The sequence below is a fragment of the Rhea pennata genome, chromosome Z (genome assembly GCF_028389875.1).
Source record: "Rhea pennata isolate bPtePen1 chromosome Z, bPtePen1.pri, whole genome shotgun sequence".
NCBI lineage: Eukaryota > Metazoa > Chordata > Aves > Rheiformes > Rheidae > Rhea > Rhea pennata.
Genome location: NC_084702.1, coordinates 36,481,567 through 36,499,890, shown reverse-complemented (window position 1 = coordinate 36,499,890; position 18,324 = coordinate 36,481,567). Strand labels below are relative to the sequence as shown.

At 39.5% G+C, this 18,324-nt stretch overlaps 1 long non-coding RNA gene across 5 annotated transcripts in view; it reads left to right on the top strand.

Moving 5' to 3' along the window:
- The first annotated feature begins 346 nt into the window (after positions 1 to 346).
- LOC134153263 (uncharacterized) overlaps positions 347 to 18,324 on the top strand; it is a 33,896-nt gene continuing 15,918 nt past the window's right edge. Inside the window, exons 1-4 of one of the 5 annotated variants that reach the window (XR_009961140.1) lie at positions 347 to 493; positions 595 to 840; positions 11,668 to 11,813; positions 12,149 to 12,547. This is a non-coding gene — a long non-coding RNA (uncharacterized LOC134153263). Of the gene's footprint in view, positions 494 to 594; positions 841 to 1,057; positions 1,375 to 2,240; positions 3,082 to 3,845; positions 4,136 to 11,667; positions 11,814 to 12,148; positions 12,548 to 18,324 lie in introns of those variants that run through there. The other 4 variants (XR_009961141.1, XR_009961139.1, XR_009961138.1 and 1 more) reach the window with 4 other exon arrangements.

Sequence of the window (18,324 nt, the reverse complement as noted above, 5' to 3'; positions counted from 1 at the left end):
GAAAGAATAATGCCATGGAAAAGTCTAGCAGTAATTTCTGTCTCCAGTAACCACGGAACAGCAGCTCTACACACTAAACCGACAAACAAAAGCACAAATCCTGACTGTAAGCAAGTGCTTTAATACTTCTTCCATTTCATCCTTTCAAATTCAGTAACACCAGCTCTTTTAAGATTTTTTTTTTCTTTTTTCCCTTAGGTGATCAGCAAGCTTGTTTTTGGCCAGCTGCCTTTAAAACAGGAGGGCTGCCATCAAAACATCTCTTCAGTGAACTTCTGCAAACCTACGGACAGATAAGGAGATGAATTTTGAGTGCTTAGGACACATCGCAGCCAAGATTCCTGCATGCAATAAACTCGTCTTCCCCACAGAGGAATAGTTTCTCTGCAGATCCACTTCCCAGCCACATGGTAAGAAAGCAGGCGAGGCTATTTCCACGCGTGTTGGAGCAGTCACAGCAGCCAGCATAGAGACAGCTACTCCGCTCACTGAAGTGCGTAAGACATAATTCAATATTTAGGCACTGTTTTAAGACATGTAAGTTGATACTGAAATGTAATGCAGGTGCAATTTGCCTCCACTCCATTTGAACAGGCACAGACAGAACGAAACCTCGGGAGACTTGCCCCTTCGCATCGAATTTCAAGTCCGGAAGAACGGAAGGGAGAAAAGCGGGTTCCTGTGCAATCCCTCAGCACCAGCCCCACGGCCACCACGCGCCCTGCAGTCCCTTGCAGAACCGGCACACGGGAAGTATCGGATCTGAGGCACTTTTCCCGAAAGAGTCCGCAGCAAGGTGTTACGGGATGCACAGTCAGCCGACCTTCAGGCGAGCCTACGGTGAGCAGTGCAAATGCCTGGTTATTTCCCGCTAAGCATTATCGTTAAAATACTTCTGAGCTGTTAAAGCATTTGTAAGGTGTTCTGTAAAGATATTCATTAGACCATCCAGAGTATTAAATGTCCCTGAACTTTGGAAAGTGGGAGGCTTAAGAGTTTCATTCATGTTTGCTGCTTGGTTTGTGGGTTGACTATTTCATTTTTATTACCCCACAAGGTACAGAGAAAAACTTAAAATAGTCATCACTTCCTGAGCAGAAGTCTGAAGGCGCCTAGAAAAGAATCTGCCGAACTGCAACCTGGTCCAAATATTTATATATTCAGGAAACATTAGTCTTCAGATGTATACTACAGAGTCTGTACAGATGCTTTCTTTGGCAGCAGTGTTGCATGCTGTAATTTCTCATTAGCAACAAAGTTCTCAACTACAGTCCAGCTCAAAAAAAACTGTAAATAAATTTTACATTAGGCATTTTGTTCCTCAATTATTTTCACATGTTGCTAATAAAGCTTCCTGCTGTGAGGACTGTTGGACAGGAATGCGTCCAAGAAAAGAGAATGTGCTCTTATTTGATTTTCCACAGAAAATGAATGACCACATCTAATTGTGGTTATAATGAGCAACGATGGCTTAAAAGAATATTATGTCATGTAATTTGAATGATAGATTACCATTATGCAGTGAAGCAGTTAAATATGCTCTTGACAGGTCAGTGAAGCTGAGGTTTTAGATTTTTAAAGAATAGTTTTATAAATTCTCCATTTTTAGTACACTTATACTGATAAATAATGCTGGTGATTGTTGCCATCCACGCTGTTATTTATTTCATTGCTGCTTCTCTACCAGAAGCACTTAGATACATGGGGATTATGGGCGGACTGCAGAAGTGGAGGCAGAGATTAAATTCCTACCATTTCCCACATTCCAGTCCTAACTCGTACTTTCGGCCACTTCTAACCTCCACCGGCTCTAACTGCTTTCGACTCTGCTTAGTGCTGCCACTTTTCTATGAAACGTGCATTTACGTTAAGAAATAAAATAGCTCTTAGGAAATATTTCAGCGGGGTTTGCTTCCTCATTTTTTCTCATAGAGGAGCATTACCTCGGGTGACATCGTTTCTGCAAGGATTATTGCAGCACATAGGTTATACGGAGGTGAAAACAAGGGTTATTAGTTTATTAGCACAGCCTTGCCCCTGCAGTCCGCACCATGAATATGTGCCGCCATCAACCCAGGGCCTCCACTCTCCTCATCTCTCTGGCGGTTGTCCCATACCGCCCAGCCAGCGATGCTATACTGCCCAGCCATAGGAGGCAAGAAAAGATTTGTCATTTTGGCTTTTATACTAACCTCTGCTTGGTGGTTATTGGACCCTACAGATTCCCTTTCTTTCCTCAGTTGCCTGTGCCAGCCCTCACTGAAGGCTTTGGATGACAAATACCTGTAATCACGCCGGGATTCCCCAGTGCTGCTACTATCGAAGTTAACAATGATGCTTTATACAGATACACACAGCCAGAATTTCTTGCATCTCAGCTACGTTATGAGCAGATTTGAAATTCCTACTTATCCTAATTCCTGCCAACTATCAGCAGTATTCTCAAAGCGATAGCCCCGTTTTCTCTAGTGGAGAGGGCAGACCTTATACGCAAAGTCATCTTCATCAGGTTTGTTGTTAAATATTAATGTCGAAATTAAGCAAGGTTTAAGCACTGGGCTTTAAGATTTATTTTTCATTACCTCTGCTATAACAAACCTTTATTAATATGCTGTGAAATGAGAAATCTACAGCATCACTAATAAAACCTTTTAAGTGGTAATCCTTCCGAATCCTCCCTAGTAATGGCTGAGCATTTGCAGCCCTAAACCAATGAAATTCACACACTCGGCAATGGAGTGCTGGAGCGATTATTACAACATTTTTTCCAAAGTACCTTAGGCTTTAGATGATTAGAGCATAGTCTTACGTTTTAAACTTTCTGCCAACAGCGAGGCTTTAAGTTGAGTCGGATTGTGGATAAATTGTAGCCTAATGTACGTTGACAGTTTAATAACAGGGGTTACTATCCTTAGTTTGCTTTATGATGTAATACATCTTTATAGGAGTCCCCGGAGAGTTCCACTATGATTTTCAAGGCAGAGAGAACTCAATAAACTAAAATACTCCGAGTAAGGTTTCTATTTCCTGTATACTTTGGAAATTTTCCTGAAAAATAAATAGGTGCTACAACTTTTAAAAGTTTTTCTGACATGACTTTTTGTTTTTCTTGTCATGTAATAGATTTTAAAGGTACATTTCATATAAAGTTCTACTTTTTTTTAAAGTTCCTTTCTATAATAAATGGTCTTATTTTTCAGATCTCTAGGGGAATTTCCTTTTCTATAAAACACTGTAATTGGTTTTCTTTTCCCCTCTTTCAATTCTCATTATACATGCATTTAGATCATACAGTTTGCAAATGTTTTCTGGAAAAGGTCACATACATTTCGACTAATTATTCCCCATGTTTTGACAAATATATGTGTCGTAGTGGTTAAGCGTCTAGCAGCACACATCCAAATAACAAAACCAAGTATAAAAATTCTTCAATAGCTTTCATTTCATTTTTACAGGTGATCAAGAAAAAAAATGAATAGGAAGGGAAACAAAATACTGTTTTTAATTAAATATGAGACTAATTGAAAATAGCTGAAAGGGTCTTCAATCCACTTTAACATTAAATCTTAGGAACTCGGTTGTAAATTTTGACAATATTTCTGCAATACTAGCATTTAGAAACTACTGAAAAGGAAATTTACTTATTTAACATATTTCTCTCCAGGTTGTACACAGAGATGTTAATTTTTGAAGCGTAATTGCTTTTTTTTCAAAATTACGCCTACAGACAGTGTGTTCAAAAGCATTTCAGTCTGCGAGCGCGTGATTTGCTGCGATCGCGTGGCCTCAAGCGTTTGCCTAACCGGTCGGCGGTTCTCCAAATAACACGGTCTTCCTTCCCATAGCAAACAGGCTGACCACACGAAGCCTCCAAGAGAGCTGTACGAAGCACTTGTAGTACGACTGACTCGTACGCGTCACGCTGCTACGCGCACCCGGGTATTTGTGACGCCCTTTCCGCGCACACTGCGTCAACAGCAGCTCGCTCGTGGGAACGTTTGCAGAAAGCGCACAGACGTAGGCATAAGAAACGCTGACACAAACGCGTACTGTTTGTCAAACAAACGTTAGCAAATACTTCCATAAAGTACTCGTGAGCTCTAGTTTCCTGTTAAAATAAACCTATTGTAAAACACGCCTCATTAGGAAATTCCTGAAGGACATATGGTAAGACCACCGGCACAGCAAAGGTCGACCAGTGTGATTACAGACACTCAATAAAGACAAAAAGCAGAAGCTGGAAGATGTGACCTAAAAGGTCTCTTCACTATCACTTTATCTACTCCCTTTCATCGTCCTTTTGCTGAATCAGGATAAGCGCCGCAGCCAGCGAGCTTCCTGCAGCCTGCCGTGCCCCTGCCAGGAGAGCGCTCAGCTCAGCTCTTGCGTGGTCGGGGCCCCGCTGGCCTTCTGCCAGGAGCCCGCCGGCCATGCCTAATTGACGTTCGCATCTACACACGGTTTTATCCCCAAAAATACAAGCGTGCACACGACCGTGACATTTGCTTAGACTAGCACTGCTGAGGAGAGATAATCCTCATTGCTTGAAATCCCCGAAAGGCGCTATGTTAGTTATCGCCCTGCCTTCACCGTGCACCCCACGGGTGGCATTTGACTGTCCTGTGGGCCGTACATCAAATGACAAACCTCCACAGCACCAGAACCACCCAGGGCTAGATATTGGAAGGCATGTAGGAAACAAGGTGTGCAGATGGGCACCAAGGACGGGTTGAAAAGCAGGTCCTTCAACCCCACCAGCTGCTGTTGACTCGCAGCATTGTTAAACGTCTGGTCCGGTAACCCAAACCCTTGGCAGCCTACTGCAGCTTCCTAGCTTTGCTCCTTTTTTAACCTGCTACAGAAACATGGATCCTGCCTAGTCCCATGCTAGATGTGAATGAGACAGCTCCCAACAGTGCCAATGGGTTTGCTGAATGACTGGCAGCCTTCAATATTATTTCTGCGACTGATCATATTCCTTACTCAGCCTGCAGATCCCAAGAAGGATGCCAAAAAAGCGTGCTATGCTGAAGGCAAATTTAACTGAGAGAGACTGCGGGCTTTATGCTGGAAGTTATTATTGTTATAAACGCCATTTTTCCTGACAAGCAGCCAGCGCACAGGCATGCACGCACACCTCCCCCCGCTTTTATTACTGCATTAGACATATGCTTTCAGACCTACGTGCATCACATGTGTGATCAAGCTCCCTCCTGATCAACAAGACGGCTAGGGCCACAACTTATTACTGCTTCAGCTCCAAGGCTATCTGGGAAGAGGCAGTAACACCTCGCACCTCCTGTGAATCATTACAGCGGAGGAACTGCAGGACTCAGTTGATCAGTCATCACTAGGCTACACACTGCGTATCTCATCTTCCCTCGCCAATATTATGAACATGTACTTCCAGGATCAGCTCTCAGTTCCTGGATCAGGAAAAGAAAAAAAAGTGTTGCTTTCAATACACAGTAGAAAGTGAAAAAGGCGGCAACCATTTAAAAATTAATCTTGGAAACAAGATAGAGCTGCTGCAATTTAACTGTTCATTCCATTTCATAATATTTATAGCAAGCCTAGAGGAAAATAAATGTACATTATTAAGCAGCAGGCTACTTTAAGCTTTCATAGGGACTTTTTAAAGATTATTTCAAAGTACAGTATGAACTCAAATCTCACAACAGCCCCATTTAAATCCTGGAGCACAGAGAGGTTAAATGTTCAGAATCACAGACCAGCACAGTTCAAAACCAAAGCTAAATCTTGCCTCCCAGCTGAAACTATCTATAACTGTTAACATCAGCATTTGAGCTGGCTTAATATTGTTACTTAAGAACAATTTCAGTTAAAAACTAGGCTTTTCACAGAAGAAAATTATGTATTGTAAACAAACCCTGTAGCTTGCGCTACATTAAAAAAGACTGAAAGCAGGGAAACTCTCAAATTCCAAATTTTAATGTAAATACATTACATCATTAAAAGCATTCAACACCTATAGACAGGATAGGCTCTTCTAGATGCATCTATCTGTGACAGGAATTAATTGTGGGAGATGTTCGGAGCCGCTAATTGCGGGAGCTGCTTATTTGGGTTTTTTTTTTTTTAAGGATATCTTATGGGTCAGATTTTTTCCATTACCAATTTTACTGTACAGCAAACTATTTATCAGAGATTCTTCTAATATACATGAGCCTAAGTAATAGGAGCATCAGACTCTGCAACGTGCAATTTCTCTTGGTAAATATTCTCAGCCTTGTCCCTGGAGCTGAGAGAGTTTTCTGCAGACACAGTGAATCAGTGCCAGATACCTGACCCACTGATCTTTAAACTCCTTTCTCCATTACTAATAACAGCTGATAGATCTGCTTTGTTGAGAAGAAATATAAAGCAAACAGTGAAGGACTCGCTCATCCAAAATATTTATTTGGGCTGCAGAAGCTATCATCGTCACTGACTCTGAGTCATGGCGAACCAGGGTCCTATTTTAGCCAGCACGTGAGACAAATACAACACGTACAGGTTACTTCCACAAGATTTGAAAGATCCGGTCAGTCTCAATATAAGTTGAATCCCACAAGCAAACATAAACTGGGATCGAAGATGGGAGCCCTTTAGACCTCCAAGTATCGCTACACTATCCACGAGTACATACAGAAACCAGAGAAGTGAGTAGCAGGGCTGCAGAAAAAGGGTTCTCTATAAATACTTGGGTCACACAAAACAACATGGTTCAGAATAAGATGTCGATGCATCAAATATGCAAACGATTAGATTACAATTATAAAAGTCACTGCAAAGCATTAAAGACATAATTGGCAGAGCTCCTACCAGTTAAAACTGCTAATCTCCAATATGCATCAGCTCTAGCTTGGCTTGTCTTGTTAGGTAAACAAAATGTGTCTTGACTGTCATTGCCATAAAATATTAATGCACTGGAAGTCTCTAAACCTTGCTAAGCATAAGGCCTATTATCACACTTAAGAGCAAAGCAATCTAATAAATCGCTGGCTGTATAAAAACTAAGTCAGCTGGCAGAGACAGTAATCTCCCTAAGGGATAGTAAGAGCCTAATCTTCAACTACAGCAGCTGCAGTTCCAGAGAAATTATGTTTCTGCTGCTCAGTAGAAATACATTTGTGCTGAATTCTGTTATTTAAACTCTAATGGAATCATTAGGAGTATCCATACATTATCGGCAACACAAAATTAACTAACAAAATCATCTGTGGCATAGGCTTATTACAGTCATCTTTTTTTCATTATTACTATGCTTCATTTTTGTTGGTGGTGGTTAGGTCCAAACTAAAGCTAAACCGGATGCTACTAATACACATTTTCTAACAACATCAAGCCCTAGCTCATACATAAATAATCTTGTGTGTTTACTGAGCACTGAGATGATGTCCTTAATTGAAAACAACTTACTTGTTTGGCACTGGTTTGAGGTCCTTGAGGCTGTATTTAACCATAAACACAATATTGTCATATACTTTGTAATAGAACAGATAACATCATGATTATGTTATTTTTATGGTGTACTTAAGGAACATACTGTGGGATCCAAGAGAAACAAATCAGTAGAGACATACAAGACTGTACATACAGAAAGCACTTAACAGACAAAATATCTTAGCCAGGATATTATCAAAATTATTTATTTTACCTTTAGAATTAATAAGAAATTAGTCTATCCTCAGTATGGACTAGAATAGCATGAATTATGTCTTTAGACAATACTAAAAGACTTCAGAGGAAAAATGTGTACCAAAAAAAAAATCTTAAAAAATATGCTACAAGTAAACATAGGTTGTTCCTGAAGAGGGTTTTGATAAATGGTTATACAGCAAAATAAATTACTTCATATTGTGTTTGATTGCACATTTGCTATAAAATTCTACTTTAAATTGATATGAGTTATGTAGAGGGTAAGCAAGTTACTTTTTTTTTTAGTCTAGATAATATGAAATCAAAATCATTCTTTTCTTGAACTCTAGAGTCCACCTCAGTGGGCCCCACATAAAACCATAGAATATGGTTGAGACTGGAAAAGACTTAGGGGTGTTTTTAGTCCAAAACTTGCTCAAAACAGGTCCAACTAGACCAAACTGCTCAGTGCTGTGTCCAGGTGAGTTTTGAGCATCTCCTAGGACAGAGATCTCACAGTTTCATCAAACAATCCAATATTTGATCATCCCCATGGTGAAAAAGCTTTTTTCCTCATATCTAAACAGAAGTCCTCATTTTCTGTCTGTTGCATCTTGTCCTATCACTCTGCACCTCCAGGAAGAGTCCTTCTCCATCCTATATCCTCCCATTTGGTGGTTGTAAAAAGCCATAATATGCCCCCTCAACCTCCTCTATGACTGCACAAATCCAGCTCCCTCAGCTTCTCCCCATACAATACATTCCAGCCCCTTAACCGTTCTGGTGGCCCTTCACCAGATTTATTCCAATATGTCGATGCCTACCATGTAGTGGGGAGCCAAAACTGGACACAGTGCTCCAGGTGTAGTCTCACAAGTCCTGAATAGACAGGAATTATCAATGTCCTCAGTCTGCTCACTACACTCTTGCTAATACATCTCTTTTAAATCTAAACTCCAACAGCTGAAGTCATCCAGGAAATCTGAATTTGGAAGCCATATGAGATTGTGCTAGGATTGACTCCTACAATTAAGGTGAATGTTCATGTAAAACTAGCTTTTGTTTTAAAGATTACATTACCTATACTAAAAAGTGCAAAAGGCAGGTGGAAGAATAGAAGAGTACATGGATGAGCATTGAAAACCCTGGGAGCAATGAAAAGACAGCATTAATACAATTATACCACTTTAAATTCGCTGGCACTGTTTTGTTATACTTTTTAGTTGTAAAACATATTTCCAGGATTTCTTCCCCTTATAGGGAGACTGAAAAAGGTCCTCTTCTTTCTTCAGAATGCATTTTTCCCTTTCTTAGCTCTGTCAATATTTTTTCTATGACATCCTGACCAGTTCATCAGCTTTCTGTCTTGAACTTAATTTTAAGTTTCCCAGAAAGGCTCAGAGACTGGAAAAAAGAGCTACTTATCCACTTAGGGACATCGGCTCATAAAACTACAAGAGAAATTGAGAAAGTTGGAGCTGCTTAGATTCAAAATAAAACAGATGCATATAAAAGCAGATTTGGAACAGAAAGCATACATCAAGCGGCTCCTACGTGGCAGCATTCCTCAGAAGAACAAAGGGGCATGAAAAGACACTGAAAGGCAGTAGATTTTAAAATGATAAAAGGAAAGAAAACACTTCTTTTACAAAACCCTACCTGTAGAAATCATTGGCATAACATATCACTGGGAATGAGCTCTTAGCAGGATGCCAAGATTAGGCATTACAGTAATACTAGCTATGATTACTTCCATTTAAAGATCTTTAAGGTTGCAAAACCAAGCTCTCAGCTGTTCGGAAAAAACGGGACGCAAAGTTACTTAAGCAACCTTAATTGACTCCCTTGTGCATATGCTTTATGATACAATCTTCGTGATTACCTACCTACATGATTACCAGCTATTCCCTCAAATACCGGCAATTCATAACTTTCAAGTGCTTGACTTTTCACCCCTAATAATGACTTTGTTTCCTTTCTTTTCAACCGAAAAATAAAATTTCAATATGAGAATATACAGGAACTCCAGGGTGCTTGAACACTTATTTCCACCACATGAGCATGCAGTACCCAAGCTAACGATGCAACCGGCTGCAATGGGAGGTGGTGCACTACTAAGTCAACTTGTAAAAGAGGGACCGCACTTCTTGCCACTGAGTTTCGCAATTGTTTGCGATGCCAAAGAGAAGGTGAAGTCTCTGGTTCTAGAGTCAAGCACACAGTACTGACCAGCCACATCTCTTAATTGTAGTAGTAAACTTCTCTAGCTCACGGCTCTGTACTAGCTCCATGCCTCCAGCTTCCCTATTCTGTGCCTCTCTCCAGCTCACTTACTCTGCAGATTCCAGTCGTCATTAAATTTTGGGTTACTTTCTCCCACCTTCCCTTTCCACCAGATCTGTTGGTCCCTACAGGGCCAAAAAAATTTTTTCTTTCTAGTCAAAAATTTTTCTGGAAGGATCCCAACACCATTATCTGAATCTTTCAGGATTTGTTTATGTTGTAAATAGGAAACAGAACTGGCAAAACATGGCAACCTCTTGGCTCTCCTGGGAGAAGTCTTAGACCAGAGATGCCTGAGTACGAATGACTGTGGCAATTATCATGCAGATCAGGCATGCTGCCTAACATCACTCTCACTGCAGCTGCTCCGGTCACAGTGAAGGATGACTCAATGAACTCTCTCCTTCCATAATAACCATGCTTTGCCTAGGTATCTAGTTAAATATGTGGACCAGATAAAGGCAGTATAATAGAGGCGAGGCAGAAGAATGATTTGTAATAATACTGTAGGCTCCATGAATAGCCTTCTCTATTACACTTCAGTCACAAGTCCTCATATCTTTCCTGTCAAGTCTGACCCATGATTTGCAAATGACATTCTTTATTCATACAGATGCCTAGATAGTCAAAAGCATCAAGTTATTAGGCAGCTTTTTACTGAAGACTGACCTGGAAACAAACAGGGCTTCTGTGTTTTCATTACTGAGCAGTTTTATCAAGGTTGAGACGCACCAGGCTACATTCTGATCCTGTTTACAGAGGCATAATAAACCCATCAGATTCAGCCCAGTGAGAAAGACGAGAATACGGCCCATGAAGTTGGGTCACTGAGCAATTGCTTAATTATGTTTGTTTAAAGTAATAGCAAAACAGTGGCACCTGTCTCCGCAAAAGAAACAGGGAGCCTAAAAGGAGAGATTATTAATGTAACACTCTGCTAAAGTGCTATTTGTGTTAGGCCAGCTAAATGGAATCAATTTGTCAGAGACCCTGTCCTACTAGCTAGTATTTCTTTTCCATCAAAAGGGAGAAACTACTCCCAGCTGCATTTTATTCCCCAGGGTGTGAGGGAAATAATCCTGACACATCAGGTTCACTCTCCAATTCAGCCTCTCTTCTAAAAACAGACCAAAATAGTGGTACAGACTTCTTTAGCGCTCTGAGGTCTCATTTGTTTGGGGAGTAGGTGTTGATGCATTTCTTTAAGATTTACTGACTTGCATGTATAACTTGTATGCAGATATGCTTACAAAGCAAAGAAAGTGTCTAATATCAGTTGTTATCTTGATATTACTCATACTGCCTTGCTGGCCTCACTCTTGAACTTGTTCATGAATTCTGATATTTGCATACTGCATAGTGCTGATGAAGAAAAAATTTAAACAGTTGCACTTGCCCTACCTTCACCCATAAACTAAACAGTCATTTGAAAGTGCTTCCTAAATAGCACATTCAAGCTCATTTTGGCCATCTTTTCCATAGATGAGTAACACCAGCTGATTATTTTTAACACCATAATCTGGTGTTCACTCTTAACAAATCTTCACATACCTGTGTACAATCAATTGAAAGAATATATGGAATACTCTGTGACACCAACTCTTCTTTAAAATCAGGGACTGGATTTAGAGGGGGTATTTGTTGCAACTACTATAACCATCAATCTTCCTTCCAAGTACTCTGGTTCTTCAGAAGTCTTTTAGATTCAGGACAACTTTATTGATTTCATCTCACCCATATTAGATTTCCTGCCAAGAGTCATCTATTCCCAAAAGATTATGTCAACAACGCTAACCCAGGATAATCTAAATGCAACGGCTTCCATTCAAATTCAGATGCTGAAGTGATACACGTTCCTCTCATAGTGATACAGTGAAACTTCAATACAGGTAAGTGAAGCTATCCCATTTCTAATTTGGGCTATATAGCTTTAATCATGTCTTACTAAGGATGTCAAGCTACCCTCGTTCTATTTACTACTGTATCGGTACCCTTTTGCCTCTAGAATCCCATCTTTCTGCCAGATTCAGGCAGGCTGTTATTGTAGCAGTTAATATAATGAAACAGCTGATAGTGCTCAGCCCCTTTGCACAAGGGAGAGCCATCAACTGTTCAGTAGTAATGGTCTCATGTTCAAAGGCTTCAGCTAGCACTTCTGAAGAACATGATTACACATTTGGATAACAACCGGATCTCTCTCTCTCTCTGTGTGTGTCTCTTGCAGCCAGGTGGCAGATATCAAGGATCTTGCTAGAAGTGCTCACCTGCACATCTGCATTCTTGATACAATACTCCTTAATGTTGGAAAAGAAGTTGAATTAGAATTAGGTTGGTATTTGATCTGGGCCACATCTCCAAATGTATGTTTGAACCAGTGACAGCAAAAGGGAGAGGATAAAGCATTTGGAAGCACAAATAAACAAACAAGCTGTAACTGAAAAATTCATTTCTTCCCCAGAAGGCTAGATGTTCTATCAGGTGGGAAAATAATTTAGTTGTTCTGCATTAACCTATGAATCAAATTTTGCCTCAAAGAATCCAGAGTAACCAAAGTAACCTCTGTACCCTGCAGTGTCAGATGGACTCCCGTACAAAAAACTGATACTCCCAAAACAACATACACGCTGCTACATGAAGAATCTCCCAGTTTCCTTAAGGCACACAGTCAGAATTAAATAGCTGCCAGACACTGCAGGCTCAGTTCACAGTAGGTGACACAGCAACTTTTGCTAGCACCACAGTAAGTCTTACTACCTTTGCCTGTACATCAGTCCATACCTGTTCATATCTGTTATGAAGCAGAGAAACAGTACCCACACAGAGGACCCATCCGAAACTCATTCACTCTACTCACTTCTCGAACATTGCAAAACTGACAAGTAGTCTCTGAAATCCTGTGCATGCGATATTGGCAATCTAAGCATGCTTTAGTGTTCTGTAAAGACATACTAAATATTATATGAGATAGCTAAAAACATTCTTGATAAACAACTTGCATCTAAAAAGTCTGATCTGAACTCCCATCTCATCACATTTTTAAGTGAAGTTGCTCTTCCCGTGAGCTATTTTAACAACTAGAAACAATTTTACACTTCACATTACCTACAGTGATGCTGTCAGCTTATCTGATCTAAAGTACTTTATCTTTAAAGAAGTTTCTTTTCACCTAAAGCCAAAAAAGGCAGTCTATTCCAGTTGGTATTGCCACAGTGAGAGCTGCTCTCCACCACCCACCACTGTCCTGGGCAGGCAACAGAGTGATCCCACTCCTCTCCTTAAGGTCTTTCCAGTTGCTGTTCCTGACATCTCCTGCTTACTGTGCTGCCATAGATATTCCCTATTTAGCTGCATTAGTGAGTAATTTGTCTAGGAAATCAAGACAGTATTATCAGCAGTAGTCACAGAAAATACATTTAGACATCGCAAAAGCACAGCTTTTTTCGGCTCCAGAGCTATTAGTCATTTTCTACCCTTTGCTCAGCTTTCAGCTTCCAGGGTCTTCAAGACAACACTTCATTCCTATCATGAAAACCTGTTCCATACAACACGGATGGCCCATCTGAAAAGCCATTTTCTGCTTGCTCTGTGAAGTGGTACGCTGCCAGTTCTGCCTCAGTTTGAAAGTTTTAAAATTGAATACATTTTGCTGTAGCAGACACACACTTATTTTTAAAAATCTTTATTAAAAAACAAGTTTCTTTATCTTTTACCAGTAAATTTTCCACAGTTAAGCTGCAAGCATAAAGAACTGTTAGTGCTCCAAGTAAGTTCAGTCATTAATGCACTGGATGCACTCCCGTAACCTAATCACTGAATCATCTGAGTAACTAATTACAGGATAAGTCTACAGTTCAATGCAGAGGAATGACTTAGTACATAAGATAAGAAAGATTTCACTTATTCGGATGCTCCCCACCGAATTCCAAGATATATTACAATCTATAGAGATGCTACCATATGCATGCATTAAAAAAAAGGGAGGGGGGGAACTCCACATGCTAAGTATAAAGTTTTCTTGGAAATTTAGGACAAATTCTAGTATTAAAAGAATGATGCTCTGCTTCAAGAAACAGGAGTAGATTCATAGCAAAAGCACAAGCAATTCCACAAAACTTTGGAATGAGACCATGGTAAAACTCAGCAAGTGAAACATTTTACTGAAAGGACAGCAAGCAGTACTTGTTAATGTCATGTTTTCAAAGGTTGTTTATATTCTCAGTTGATTAAGCAGTTGGTATAGATCATCCTATGTTTTAGCTGTATAGATAAACTGATGTATTTGATGTATATCACAATAAGTTAACCTGTATGCTGACCACATTTGATTCAAGTAAATTCCATTTTCTGGTGGAAGTGGGCCTATGCACATTCTTATAACTCAGACTTTGCATAGACCGTGACTTTATGTTACGGTATTCTTTTATTGAACTATTTTATTTTATTTTATAAAGAGATAAGCAATATTTACTAAACCTTTGTTATGGAAACCTCTTCCCCAATAGAAAGCATGGTAATCATTCGTAGACAGAATGTTCAATTTCTCTTGCAGTCTCAAAAGATACAAAGTATTCATAGGAGTTTGTTTAGAAAACCGGTTAAGAAATACTGCATATTACATACTTCCTGAGATACACCCATGCAAATTTTTCTGCTGCCTGGTTTAATTAAATGACTGAGGGTGATTCCCTCTAACCATTTTTTTTGAAAGCTATTCAATGACAGATATGAACCTCAGAAGCAGGCAGGCAAAGTGCACTGCTTAGCCAGTCTCCTCTTCCTCCCTGCCAAGCCCCACGCACTGATTTCAGAGCAAATAATAGGCAATTTCAGAGCAAACAGTGGGCAAACACTGTGGATAAAGAACTCTGTCTACAGTTTCCCAAATTCCATATTCCTCAAGCTGATGAGCCCTTTCCAGCCTAGGAAATGTTTTACTACAGTCTTTACAAAGACCTGTAATCCTGACTAAATTAATTTCAGCAAGACAAAGCCTCCTTGCATGAAATACTAATATATTGCATGCGCTCTGAACCAACGAAGCAACTGTTTTACAATGCTGAAGGCCTGGTCGGAAAAAAAAAAAAAAAGCATCATACCAAAATACTAACATTCAGCTATTTTTAGTTACTTTAACTTTTGAATACAATCACACTAAATGCAAGCCTGTTTTGCTGACAAAGGGTGTTCCACATGCAACTGGAATGGAGAAACTTTAGTAAACCACTAGTTAGCAATTACATTCAGGCTTTTACATACCACTGTTGAACTGAGAGTTGACAAAAAATAAATAAATAAACTGTTTGCATGAGACTTTTCACATTTTCCACGATTCACACAAAAATCACCATTTCCTGATTAAAGAAAACTCGTTGCTGATTGCCGCAAAGTGTTTATGATACCTCCCAGCAACCCAGGCATTACTGTCACATAAAAGCTAACCTGGGTGGAAAGCCTGCTGAATCATTTTCTCATCCATGAGTTATTGAAAAAAATAGCTCCGCACACTAGGTCTACAGCTTCAAGATGGGATGGTTGCAAGTCCCCCTTTCAGAATGGCTCATTTCCCTTGAGAAGATGTGAATAGAGAATATGACTCCAAGGCGGTTCTTTTGCTTGCTTGCTTAGGATTTTTTTTGCACAGTAGAAAAAACAGTTTCCACCAACATCACTGCTCTTTTGTCATAGAATTTTGTCATAAAATGCATGTGTTCTTATTCAGAAGATAAGAGTCTGAGATAAAAGTTTGCAAAACAATCAGCACAAAACAACCTTCATCAGCGATGATTTGCCTCACCTCATCAGCAAAGGAAATCTGGTAGGGACCTGAACCTTGCCATCCCTGAGCAAGGCAAACATTTGCATGCTGAAGAGCCTCACAAAAGAAGTATTTTAATACCATTCTAATACTCTTTAATACCATTACAAAGGCTATGCTTTTTTTTTTTTTTTTTTTTTTTTTGGTGGGAAGGGGACAGAGAAGAAAACTCTTGTCACTGACAAAACATTTCAGTCAAACATTGAGGCTTTTAGTCTTCTTTGCTACTCCTTGACTATCCGAAGACAAGCATGGCCCCTCCCTCACTTGCCTCTGAAAAGCCAATACTCCAGCTGTAAGAATTGCTATAACCCACTATTACTCTGCCAAAACCTTGCCTTAAGGCCTATTTAAGTGAACATAGGCCTATACCATTGCTTGGGCTGACGTGTACACTTTCTCATTGCTTACTCACGAGTACCATAAACTCTATAACTCCTGTTTTGCTGACAGCTACAACTGTGGAAAATCGTTTTGCTGATACACAGGATTTTGCTTGTTGAAACAAAGCTGCTGCTGACACAAAAAAAGCTCTGACACAAAACCAGGAGAGGGTGACCTGAAACTAGGGTGACTTCACTACCTTACCAAATATATGTAAGGTATACTGACAAGGTCTATCATGCTTTGACCATGAGGGTGTAGAAGCTATGGAAAACTAATCCATAGATGCCATAACACTAACACTGTAAAAACAGTAGCCCTCCTCACCATCATTAGAGACAAGACATCATCTGTGAAAGTTCCCATCTCTCTTTATGAGGTTCCTATCTCTCCCATCAAAGAGAACAGGATCTGGCTGTGACTTCTTCAGCTCAGGTGACTCAGGGAGTGGGTGTATTAATCAGTGATGTATGGTGTCAAAACACATATAGTTTATGATGTTTTGCTCTAGTTGCATCCAAAACATGCTCATCAGCAAAGATTTTCAGTGTGCCTGAAAATTCAGTGTGCCCTGCCTTCCACAGTCATCTTCATACCAAACAGCAACTCTTGTTGGCCTCATATAGTTTTAAATGACCTGCATCTGCCCATAAGCCCATGAGTCCTGACATTTAGGGGCTGCCAGGGGCTTCCCTTTTCCTATGAAGCCAGTTTCTCGTCACAAACCTGCAAAGAGGTATCGTATTTAGGGAGTATCCAAGGAACCACACCTATCTGATCCCAGATATATATTTGCCCAAAATAAAAACACTAGACCTGTGACTGATGCATGCAGATGAAGAGTAGAACTAAATACATACACAAAAATTCAGCTTCAGTATTCCTCCGCTTCAATCTGAACTGTTCCTTAACAGTGTTGCTTTGAACGAAAGAATGAATGACGTACTTGGCATGGTCCAGATAACTGAATCCAGAAACAGAGATAGGTCTCTTGCTTTTACAAGTCAGTCATTAAAAAAAAAAAAAAAAAAAAAAAAAAAAAAAACCCAAAACGAAGCCAAAACACACCACACTACAGACATAGAATAAGAACCCATCTCTCCCTTTTTATCAGTACTAAGTCACTGTCCTTTGCAACTGTAACGTTAGTGCAATAACAAATCATCGCAATCTATTTGTCTGTATTTTAGTCTGACTACCATAGTGATATTCCCTCACCTTGTTTTTTTTTCCCCTCGATTTTATTATACTGAGATCAGTTTCTGAAATCTTACAGTTTTCTATGAGTTCTTGCCATAGCACATATTTGAATCATTTGACCCACGCTGCTAGATAGCATTCTTCAGAGAATATGTAGCTGTCAGAAATGAAATTCCTGCTAACATCAATTTTAACTTGAAAATATTCTTTCACTATTATCCAGTTAAAATGCAGATAAAACGCATACATATGTAGACAATAGAGACAGCAAAAAAAGGCGATATATAGAGACAAAGCCTACAAGAGAAAAAACTTATTTGAATAGCAGGTCAGTAGGTTAAAATATAACATTAAATTCCATTAAGTTACTCTGGAAGCTACTCTATAATATGAGTAAAAATATTCAGAAATAGCAAAAAAAATCCTTTCTACTTCTACTTAGCATTTAAGGCAGATAAAGCACAAAAGTCAAGGGTGGCTAGAACCAGTCAAAACTTCAGCCTGTTAAAATACTTATGTATTGCTTGCATTGCAATGCATCACAGCGCACAGATTTAAATCTGAAACAGACCATTACAGCAGCTCTGAAATTTCTACTTCTTACGCACGAGTTTATTTGCAACGTATAGTAAAGGTGATATTAAGTAAATCAAGTCTTCAGAAACATATACATCTTAGAATAGCACACAGAGAAAACTTTTTGACTTTATTCCCAAAAATGCAGCAGGCCAATAAAATTTGGTATAGACAAAATACTACTTTTATAGTGTAGCGATCCAAGAGAAACTCCATCAACTGAACTTAAATTTATGCTAATTTTGGTGGAAACTACTTTAGCTGTATATAAAGGGAGTCCTTAGAACTCTTACAAGAACTAAAAAAAGAGGAGTAATGTATACAATAATACAGAGAACTGAGAGCCAGGAAACAAGTTCTGAACCTACCTCTTCCAGAATGTTGATTTGTGACTTTTGGAGAGACATCTAACTCTTGGGCCACTT